Below are 11,676 nucleotides of genomic sequence, written 5' to 3'. Positions count from 1 at the left end.
TGTAAAAGAAAAGAAGCTACCTGATGGATACAGTGACCAGGAACTAGCAAATAATTTTCTAGTATTCTTTAATAACAAAATTGAAAAACATAACCAAGTCATTTGTAAATACCCAACATCAGATTAATGATACACCAGGCACGCAGACAAAATGAATACGATTCAACAACATGACACAAGATGACATCACCAGAATTATCAAGAGAGTAAAGAAAACAAACTGCGCGATCGATCCTATGCCAATATCTGAAGTAATTGGTGAGAGAGACTTTTCTAGTCTAGCCGAAATAATAATGAGAATAGCAAATGCAAGCATTGATGAATGTAAGTTTCCTAAATCTGAGAAAATGGCTATAGTCACACCAGTTCTGAATAATGCACTGGACCACCAGGAATAAAGCTCATATAGACCTATTTCAAATCTATCCTTTATCTCAAAAGTGCTTGAATATGTAATTCTTGAACAACTAGTCAGCCACTTAGAAGTAATAGAAGTTTTGCCTGACAACCAATCAGCTTACAGAAAACTATACTCTATGGAGACAGCCATCTGCTGTGTTGTAAATGATATGCTAGAAATGATGGATGAAAATAAACGTGATATTTTAAATATTGCTCGATCTCAATGCTGCTTTTGATACAATTGTGCATGAACTGCTACCTAAATGATCTAAGGTCAATCGGCGTTGAAGATAAAGCTTTCGAATACCTAAAAGACTACTTGGTTGGTAGAAATTACTGTGTACAAATTGTAAACTCTTATTCATCATATGAACCCTTAAACAGAGGGGTACCCCAGGGGAGTGTACTTGGCCCAATCTTATTCTGCATCTATACTATTGGTCTATCGAAAATACTACAAAGGCAGGCGTGAAGTTTAAACTATTTGCAGATGACACAATTTTACTTCTCCAAAAATGATATACATGACACTACTGAAACTCTAAACCGAATCCTTGATAGTGTTAGAGAATGGATGACATTTAAACAACTAAAATTAAATGAGAACAAAACTGAATTCATGGTGGTGGGCAAGAGAAACAGCGTGAGAAACTTAGGTGATATTCAAATGAACATAAACAATGACTCGGTGCCGATATCTAGTAAGTTCGAGATCTAGGTGTATTTCTTGACTGTAACCTGTCTCTAAATGCCCAATAAAATAATGTAATAGAAACTTGTGATAAACTGTGTTATTACCCAGGGTTGACTATTGCAACTCTACCACTACAATTTATCAAAAGTGCAACTTAAGAAATCACAAAACATAATAAACAGAGGAGCAAGACTGATAAAAGGTGTCCCACCTAGAGAAAGGATCACCCCTATACTAATCGATTTACACTGGCTGCCGATTAAAGCAAGAATTGAATTTAAACTATGTACAATAACCCACCAAGTTATCAGAACCGGTCGTCCAAAATACTCAAGAGAATTGCTACATATTGCGCAGCCAACAAAATCGTGTCGACACGAGAATAGTTACAGATGGCTTCAAACTATTGGAACCTAGATATATGTCTAATGTAGGCTTAAAAGCCTTTAGATATGCGGCCCCGAGACTATATAATAAGCTCTCACGAAACATTCGAATGATTGAAGACATTAAGGCTTCCAAGAGGAAACTGAAGACTTTCTTATTTCATGAGTCTTTTGACAGTGACAATTTAACAATAAATGAAGAATACGAGACATGAAAGGTTAAATACTCTGAACGAATAAGATAAAACGACAGTGGAGGTCCTGTAGAGTGTGGGTTCCCCAGCTGTATGGGACCCGAAAAAAACAGCCATCAAAGTAAAGTAAGTAGAGAGAGAGAGAGCGAGAGAGAGAGAGAGAGAGAGAGAGAGAGAGAGAAAGAGAGAGAGAGAGAGAGAGAGAGAGAGAGAGAATGTAGGGAGTATGACGTCATTCAAAGGAAAAATTAGAAATTAAAGTGAAGGAAAAACAATTTCTTCTGGTATTTCTTTTCCTCTTAAATATGTAAATTTTATTCATTCTGTTCATGAGTACAACAAGTGCAAAGTTAATGTTCATGGAGTCTTATCAAATGAATTTCCAGTGAACAGCGGAGTACTCCATGGGAATGTGTTTTCAATTACGATGTTTATCCTCCTCATGGATTTTATAATGCATAGAACAGTCGGAGACGGTGGAGAAGGATTGGACTGAATTGGTGATAGGAATTTAGCAGACCTAGAGTATGCTGATGATGATGTCCTTATTAAAGAACACCACCAGATTTACAAAATTTGCTTACCAGAAGGCATGAAATATAACACGAGGTTGTGCTGAAGGTAAATAGAAGAAAGACAGAGATGATGATTAGGAAATAAGCAATGGAAGATGGAATATAATTGGAAGAAGACAAGTTAATGAGGTAGAATACTTCAAATATTTAGGAACTATGATACCTAATACAGGTTCTTTAGAATTGGAGTTTAATGAAAGATTAAAAAAAGCAAATCAGTTAATGGAGAGGTTAAGTAAAATTTAGAAATCAAATAGCCTGAAATTACATATAAAAAAGAGGCTATACATCAGTTAAGCGAGATCAGTATTACTGTATGGACATGAGTCAGGGTAAGATAATGAAACAATATCCAATAGATTTAGCAGATTGGAGAACAAAGCCCTCAGAAGGATATTGGGAGTTAAATGGCTGGACAAGATTAGAAATGAAACTATAAGAGAGATTACTCGAGTGCCATATGTGGATGAGATCATGATGAGGGGCAGATGGATATGGTTTGGGCATGCTCTTCGCACCCCCCAAGTCGGATTAGTTCACCAAACTTTTAACTGGTCTCCACAAGGCACTAAAAGATTGGAAGAACCAGGCCTACATGGCTGAGGACTATAAAAAGTGAAGTAGATGATGAATGGAGAAATATTGAGTTAAAGATCTAGATAGAAACGACAGGCGAAATCTAACCGAGGCCTTTTCCATCAATTGGCGAAGATGATATATATATATATATATATATATATGTGTGTGTGTGTGTGTGTGTGTGTTTGTGTGTGTGTATGTGTGTGCTTGTGTTGTAATCAGACACATTCTACCGTTTACGCCACTATCATCGTTTTATAGTTTCTATTGTAAATTTCTAGGATAAAATATATAGTATAGATTCTATTAGTCATTCTGGCAGATTACTATTATTATCATTACTTGGTAAGTTACAACGCTAGTTGGAAAAGCAGGATGTTATAAGCCCAAGGGCTTCAACAGGGAAAAAAAGCCCAGCGAGGAGAGGTATTAAGGAAATAAATAAATTAGGAGAGAAGTAATGAACAATTAAAATATTTTAAGAACAATAACAACATTAAAATAAGTCTTCCAAATACAAACTATAAAAACTTTAAAGAAAAACCAGAAGTAAAATAAGATATAATAGTGTGCCCAAGAGTACCCGCAAGCAAGAGATCTCTCCCCAAGACAGTGGAAGACCATGGTACAAAGGCTATGGTACTACCCATGAATAGAGAACAATGGTTTGATTTTGGAGAGTCCTTCCCCTAGAAGAGCTACTCACCATAGCTAAAGAGTCTCTTTTACCGTTACCAAGAGGAAAGCAGCCACTTAACAATTACAGTGTAGTAGTTAATCCCATGAGCGTCTGTTAATATCGGTGTTGTCGGGTATGTGAGGACAGAGGATAATATGTAAAGAAAAAAACCAGACCATTCGGTGTAGCGGTAGTATCCCACCGGGTGACTGGTGCCCTGGCCAACCTACTACCTACAGTATATGTACTGTGATTACGAAATACACATATTAGGAAAACTGTGACCAATGGAGCATGTGCGTGTATATAGACACATATTATATATATATATATATATATATATATATATAATTATACACAGGGAATATGCATAATCAAATGTATTCATTGTTTCAGCTGAGGGTGCAAAACTTTCCTCCCGTTTGCTAGGTCTTGCACCGCTCCCAATTCCCCCCGTTTACCTTTCAGCCTATCGGTCAATGGGCGACACATTTTGCTAAAGTTTAAAAAGAAGGAGGGAGTAACAAGGCAGTAAAAATAATTCCTAAAGAGTTGCTGAAATCTTTCAGGTCCTGTCTTTAATTATATATATATAAATATATATATATATATATATATATATAACTTAGCAACTTTAAAGTCTTTTTGTATAATTCTGTCCCCGCTGCCCTAACAAAGACTGCCAACCTGTTGAAATGCGTCGTTAATGAAGATGAACTCACCTGTCCACTTGACAGAAATAAAAATAGAAGCATTTTGTGAAGCAATTTCGCTTACTTTAAGGGGAAGTTGAACACACGGAAACACGTGATACTTGTTAAGGTGGTTATTTATATGCATTGTCTTTTTGGATGAGAGAGAGAGAGAGAGAGAGAGAGAGAGAGAGAGAGAGAGAGAGAGAGAGAATTATAAATTGCACGAGTGACGGAAAAGTAATAATCTGAATGATGGAATATGTCAAAATACAGAACAAGGAAGAAGAGAAGATTGAAGGGGAGTCGGAAAACTGATACAGAAGCAATTGAAAATAAGAGAGAATTAGAGAACATTGATTTACGATGGTAGAGATTCAATATTTCTCCCTATGCCAACAGTAGATAAAGCTCTCTCTCTCTCTCTCTCTCTCTCTCTCTCTCTCTCTCTCTTTCCTGAAGATTGCATGATGGAGACAACAATCTCCGTATTTTATTATTTCATGAATCTATCCAAATATCTATCATTAGGATTGTCTTTTTCTCTGTTTAATATCGTTCTTAACCTTTCTTATCTATTTAATATTCTTACCTTATCCACTTGTTAGTAAATTTATTTTTTTTTTATAAGAGAATTTCATTTAAGTACTGATGTATAATAGTACTAGTTTGTATCTTTTAAACTACTACTATCTCTCTCTCTCTCTCTCTCTCTCTCTCTCTCTCTCTCTCTTTGTTTCTGATTTTCCTTTAACAACTGCTTCTGTAATCCTATTACTAGTCATTAATAACCACAACAAATAACAATATCTAAAATAATAATAATAATAATAAAAAAAGCGAGAATCCCAAAAGATCCAATACTTATCTCCCGCTGTATCTCAAATAGCGTAATGTCTAACTATGTCTGTGTACATGAAATCCGAAACTGGATCGTTTCCTTCGTTGTGAATAATCATCCCAATTCAATGTCGGTAATTGACCACCTTCAGGGATTAATTGATATTGGATGCATATTCTAATCTGAATAGGATTCAATTGGAATCGGTGGAATTTGATTAGAAAAGTCAAGCCTAAGACGCTTGGACTCCAGAGGCAATTCTACCTGTTACAAATAATTCAATGAAATGATAAAATATAAATTCTAAATAAAGTGATATCTTTTTTTAGTTCGTGACAAAATTCTATATATTTTTTTTTATTTCTTTTGACATTGAGGCACTAAGAAAAAAAAAAGAAGTATGGGTCTACTCTGTCCTAGTCTAGCAAATTTAGATTTTTGAAGAAAATAAAAAATTAACAAAATTAAAATTCTACAATAGAAATTAAATTAAAGGGATATCTATTTTTAGTTCGTTGCAAAATTTTAGATAATGAGCGTTTTTTATTTCTTTTTATATTGAGGCATTTAAGCCAATGAGTGCCCTTGGAAAGAGAGGGAGAGCACTGGCCAGAAACATCAAAACCACATAGAAGAAGAAGAAGAAGAAGAAGAAGATTGATGTATTTAAAATAAAAAGAAGTATGGATCCAGTCTGTCCTACTGTAGCCAATTTAGATTTTTGAAAAAAGAAAAACAATAATAAACAATTAAAATTCTACAACAGAAATTCCAAAGTCTAATTACAATTGATCTCACATCTTGATAAGTCTCCAAATATGTAAATATGAAAACGTCGTTTAATAACCTCATTACGATTTACGGTAATTAAGCTTTTGATCTAAAGCTTTAACAACAAAGGATCATAAAACGTTTATAATAATCATAACTCTTAAGATTGCTGTAATTACGAATAATTTCCAGGAAATGAAAGGAATACTTCTAAAACGTCCCTACCACACTACATAAGTCAAATGAATTGGACAATGACTTTCCACAATACATATTTTCAAATATCTTTTTTAATGACTGGCGTAAACAGAAAAGGTCACAGGTTTCATCACTGTCAAATATCTGCCCTTTCAATAGAAATCCCTAAATCAAGTACTTAATGACAATACCTACTATATAACACTATAACTTAATTCAAGAACTGTCCCCACTCCATAACTGCATTGCAACAAAAGACTTTTTCATTTATGTTATTTATTTTTACCGAATGCACCTTTCCACGCATTACCTAACAACCCAAGAGTCAAAAGCCGAAAAACCTAATGAACTCTTTCTTTGCACAATTCACAGAACAGAAATTCTAAATTTCCGCAAAATCGGAAAATCTGCCCAAAATTAGAACCATCTAGATATGGATAAATTTACTGTCTCATCATACAAAATATCTAACACATAAGATAGATTAATTACCTCTATCATTGAAAGCCTAATTCCTAAAATCAAACACACACTTTTTCTCTACTAATGAAACAACCATTGAAATACTTCTTAAAACTGGAACTTAATTCTAAAGTCAACAAAAGGGAATAACACATTGGGGCTAATGATGGTTTAAAGGTTTAAAGGCTGCACCTGAATAGTAGGGGGCAAGGGACAATGACAATGTCCTGCCTAAACACAGATCATATATCCATAGGATCAGCAGCCAAACCCGTCTTCACCCAAGCTAGGACCAGGAAGAGACAGGCAATGGCTACTGATGGCTTCTCCAAACCCACTATCCTTAGCTTAGAAGGATGGTCAGATTGCAGACACTACAAAAAACTATCGAGGTTGAGCGTTGCTCGAACCCCGGTCCAGCAGTTCGCCAGACAGGGACACTTCCAATCTGCTGTTCCTGGTTGACAGAAGGAACAGCCAAACCTTCAACAACGCAATTCGTAAACATAAAGTAAGATATGACTGTCAGTGTCCCTTTTTTATGGGAATGGCGACGCTGAAACAGAGGGAAATCTTTGTTACTGACAATAAAACTCCAATAAGAGACAATGTTTTCTTCTCTCGACTCGGTACCACGAGAGAGAGAGAGAGAGAGAGAGAGAGAGAGAGAGAGAGAGAGGAGAGATTTCATCATCAGGAGTAAACAATTCAAAATTGACTAAAAGTACAGAATACTTTAATCGAGAACAAAGCTGATGCAAAACTAATATCAACGATTTTTCTTTTTCAAGAACTGAACTAGTTTAGCTTAATTAGGGATTATCTGAGATTATTTCCCCTTATCATTCACAAGTAAAAAGCCCTTGCAATGTTTTGCATATCTTGAGGTGTACATTTGAGTCTGTCACTCTTTCTTTGTAATACCAAATAAATATACGATATCTAAAAATTTTGGAAAATTTCAGTGTTAAGTTGCTTCTCCTCATATACTTCTTGAGTCAACACTTGTATGTGTTAAAACATTCTACCAATCATTTTCCTTTAGTCTTACAGTGTTCATCTTTATAGTTTATAATTTTAATAATAATTTCAAAAGATGCAGACAAAGAAGAAGAAGAAGAAGAATAAATGAAACCCTCCACTTCCCCTTGAAAGAGTCAAGCAACTCCAATACCTTAAAGACCAAAAACAAAAAACAAAAGAATCAATTATTTATATATAATTCAACCAGATGAAACAGACAACTCAGCACGACATCAAACGTCGCGAAATTGGATGTCAGTTTAGTGTGGGAGACGATGAGACTAATGATGGCTGCCTGACGGCCACAGGGAACACCAGCAAAAGCAACTCCTTCAACATGAAGCAAGACTGGACTGAGGCGATTTCCTTTTGATGAGAGGAGAGACGATGGAACAGGAAAAGAATCCAGTAATACTCTCTGACTTCTTTTCCACAGTTATTCTTTCATTAAGGGGTCGGTTGCCTGATTCGCCCTCTCCAATGCCTTCTATCAACGACATCCTCTTCCACCGAACCTCTTCTCTCCATATCATCTCTCACCTTATCTCGCCATCGAATTCTCTGTATCCTTCTCGATCTCCCCCCATGGGTTCCTCCCAAGCCCTCCTCACCATCCCTCCTCAACACATGTCCACACCATCTCAGGCGTGACACTCTTATCATCTCTGTAATCTTCACTACGCCTGCCATTCTTCTTATTTCCTCCTTTTCTAATCTTTCAAGCAGTGATTATCCACCTTGGCATTCTCCTCTCAGTTCTCTCAAGTCTTGCTTCCCCTTTTCGTCGCTGACAGTAAACCTCAAACAAATCAGGACATTCATCTTTCCTTAATGGTTGCAGTACCACTCCAAGAGAGAGAGAGAGAGAGAGAGAGAGAGAGAGAGAGAGAGAGAGAGGAGAGGAGAGAGAGAGAGTTATCTGTCATCCTGACATCTAAGGTCATTGACGCAGAGAGAGAGAGAGAGAGAGAGAGAGAGAGAGAGAGAGAGAGAAAGTTATCTGGCATCCTGACATCTAGGGTCATTGACGCCGAGAGAGAGAGAGAGAGAGAGAGAGAGAGAGAGAGAGAGATATTCTTTTCATCAAATATACATAAATATAAAAAAATGATGATTTAAGTGGAAAACATGTTTGCCTAAGTAAATATCACGAGAAAAAAATTTTAAATTCAAAAATACATTAATTATTAAATTATTTATTTAAAGTTTAATAAGGATTTTAAATCATCTTTTTATGAGCGAGTTGGTTTTCATGTAGGTAGATAGTTAAGTGTAAAACAATAAACACCAAAAAATATACATTACTAGAGTTGGATATACAAAATAAACTAAATATAATCCATAGAATAAAACTGCATAATGTAAATAAAAAAAGAAATATAAAACTTGTAACTCCAAAAACGTCCTCGAAAGAGAGAACCGAACGAAACTAAAATGGACTTTTCTTATAATCCTTAAAAAATCCGATGAAACTTTGATTGTTAAATTAACTTCGGTGCAGTTGCGACTGCAGCCAGATGACTAATGACCAATTAAGAAGCGAATTTCAAACAGATGAAAGAGATATTTGCCGTGTGTTTAAGTCCTTTAATTAAGTGACTCCTAAAAGGAAAAAAGGAAAGTTCGTATTCCCTCTCTCTCTCCACTTAAATGTTATTAAAGACGAACCAGACGACCAGAATCTTGAATACTGTGCCATAAAGATATTAGCTGTACAAAGTAAACCTACAAAAGTAAACATTTCATCAAACATTTCATCCTATCTACGATGGAGATGGTTTAGGCATGCTTTTCGCACTCTTCGAGAGAGATTAGTTCACAAAACTTTTCAAATTGGATCCTACATTTCTGAGAACTATGAAGTGTGAAGTAGATGATGAATGGATAAGTATTGAATTAAAAGCTCAAGATAGAGACGACTGGCGAAATCTAACCGAGGCCCTTTGCGTCAATAGGCATAGGAGATGGTGATGATGCTGATACAAAAAGCAATTTTCTTATAATAATTTTACTCAGCACATTCCTGATCTCACCGATCCATCACTCTCACATGCTAAGCTTTCTACCACGTCCTCGGAGCGCCTTTGATTCTACAACCTTCTCACTTCTATTAATCTATCACTGCATAGACAACTCACATCAAACATTTTCAACCCTTTAATTCTTTTACATTAAAGAGTCCTTTTTAGTCTTCAATAAAGATTAGTTAGTTACATGAGCAACTACTACCACTCTTCAATCAGTAGTACTAATCACTGTTTCGTCTTACACGCTACTAAAAACATTTATGATCACCTTAAAAATATTTCCGAATATCTTTCCCCAGTTCCTGCAACTTCTTCAAAAATGCTGTTCAAAACGAATATAATAATCCTATTTCCCCTTCACAGTCAATTGTCTTTCATCATCGACATTCCTTCTAATAAGTAAATACGTACAGACAATACAAAGAGAAAACCTTGTCGAAGACCTACATTTCTATGAGAACTATCCCAGTCGCCTGTAAACATACTTCTTAAACGCTATGCTACAAGGTTCAATCTCAACAATTCTAGAAAAACTTTGTGCGTGTAACAATATTATTTTTCTGATGAATACAACCTCGTCTCAACTATACTACACAATGGCACGTACCTTTAAATCTTACAGCTTTATTATATTATCCTTTATATAAAGGTACAATTATATCTCTCATGTCTACATACCGTAGGTACATACATAAAAAAAACCTGTATCATATTAGGGATGTAGGGTTATATGCGAATACCTAACAAACACCTGCAGTCATTTACATTAAAAGTATGAACTGAAAAAGGCCAGCATATCTTAAGATTAGCTCATCAACAACACATTCTCCATTATAGTTTGTCAAGACCTGACGCCCCCCCCCCAAAAAAAAAAAAAATTAAAAATCGTAAGTGAATATGAATATTTTTCTCTCTTTTAAAAGACAATAGAATATTATCTTACTTCATTATCCCTAATCTGAAAGAATTGAAAACAAGCTGACATTGAAGGACGGGACATGACAGTGACACCTCCTGGAAGATGCAGGTGATCCAAGCTATACCCAAGATGAACCGTCAACACGTGACCAAGTACTTTTCAAGGTCAGCACAACACGTGACCAAGTACTTTTCAAGGTCAACACGTGACCAAGGACTTTTCAAGGTCAACACGTGACCAAGGACTTTTCAAGGTCAACACGTGACCAAGGACTTTTAAAGATCAGCACGTGACCAAGGACTTTTCAAGGTCAACACGTGACCAAGGACTTTTCAAGGTCAACACGTGACCATGTACTTTTCAAGGTCAACACGTGACCAAGGACTTTTCAAGGTCAACACGTGACCAAGGACTTTTCAAGGTCAACACGTGACCAAGGACTTTTCAAGGTCAACACGTGACCATGTACTTTTCAAGGTCAACACGTGACCAGGTACTTTTCAAGGTCAACACGTGACCAAGTACTTTTCAAGGTCAACACGTGACCAAGTACTTTTCAAGGTCAGCACAACACGTGACCAAGTACTTTTCAAAGTCAACACGTGACCAAGTACTTTTCAAGGTCAACAAGTGACCAAGTATTTTTCAAGACCAATATTTATGTACGCATTCCTCATTATAAATAAGCGTCACATTTCAATGGTCAACACCCTAGAAGATATTCATAATAGATATGTTATTTATAATTTATTCAATTCGAAAACGCTTAATAATGTCTCAATTACTAGGACATCCGACACAAAAGTTGTCTGGACATTTGGAAGGAGCTGTCAGAAACTGAAGAGGTGATGTTTCGACCTTATAGTAAACTATATATTCACCTCCGCTTTAATTTTGATTCAGGAACTGATTTACGATAGCCATAAATCTAATCTTATGATTATATATATATATATATATATATATATATATATATATATATATATATTACATACACATATACATCAACACAATTGACAGTATTATTATTATTATTATTATTATTATTATTATTACTTGGTAAGCTACAGTCCTAGTTGGAAAAGCAAGATGCTATAAGCCCAGGGGCCCCAAAAGGGAAAATAGCACAGTGAGGGAAGGAAACAAGGAAAAATAATATATTTTAAGAGCAATGGCATTTAAATAAATATTTCCTATATAAACTAAGAACACTTTAACAAAACAAAAGGAAGAG

The sequence above is a fragment of the Palaemon carinicauda genome, chromosome 19 (genome assembly GCF_036898095.1).
Source record: "Palaemon carinicauda isolate YSFRI2023 chromosome 19, ASM3689809v2, whole genome shotgun sequence".
NCBI classification, from domain to species: domain Eukaryota; kingdom Metazoa; phylum Arthropoda; class Malacostraca; order Decapoda; family Palaemonidae; genus Palaemon; species Palaemon carinicauda.
This window is presented reverse-complemented; position numbering follows the sequence as displayed.